Here is a 579-nt window from a genome sequence, read left to right as displayed (position 1 = left end):
AACTGCTCCAGAGGTAGTGAATAATAGCTCTTCAAGCCTGAAATAAAAAGTGGCCTCCAATAAAACTGCATTGCAAAATATGGGAAAGAAACAGAATGGAAGGAGAAAAAAAGTAAGAGAAGCAGAGCCTGAAGAATCTGTGGTGGGAAAAGACTGAAATGACATGTAGTAAGTTGGAAGGTGGAGTATTTCCTGAAGTGAAAGGGATTTACGGATGCTGACAATACATGGGCACCTGAAGAAAATTTAGATTGTCCAGAGTTAATTGAAGCATTTCTTTAATTCTCAAAAAACTGACAAAGACTGTACAAAAAGAAAATCTATCTGACAGTGAATCTGATGATAGCAAATCAAAGGAGAAAAAAGATGTTACTGATAAATACGGAATGAATAATTGGTGCCACAGACAACAATGGAGAATGAATGTTTCTCATCAAATGGAACGATTCAGATGAGGTAGACATGGTGCTGGCAAAAGAGGCAAACATGAAGTGTCCTCAAATTGTAATTGCTTTTTATGAAGAGAGACTAACTTGGCCTCTTGTCCAGAAGATGAAGCTCAATAATTTTTTACATTGC

General features: G+C 36.8%; 1 pseudogene; it reads left to right on the top strand.

Moving 5' to 3' along the window:
- Positions 1–566, top strand: part of LOC144237466 (chromobox protein homolog 3 pseudogene) — an 8,955-nt pseudogene extending 8,389 nt beyond the window's left edge.
- Positions 567–579: the final 13 nt, after the last annotated feature.

The sequence above is a fragment of the Crocuta crocuta genome, unplaced genomic scaffold, assembly GCF_008692635.1.
Source record: "Crocuta crocuta isolate KB4526 unplaced genomic scaffold, BGI_CrCroc_1.0 scaffold779, whole genome shotgun sequence".
In the NCBI taxonomy this organism is placed as follows: domain Eukaryota; kingdom Metazoa; phylum Chordata; class Mammalia; order Carnivora; family Hyaenidae; genus Crocuta; species Crocuta crocuta.
Note: the sequence above shows the minus strand (reverse complement) of the source record. Positions and strands in the feature narration are given on the sequence as shown.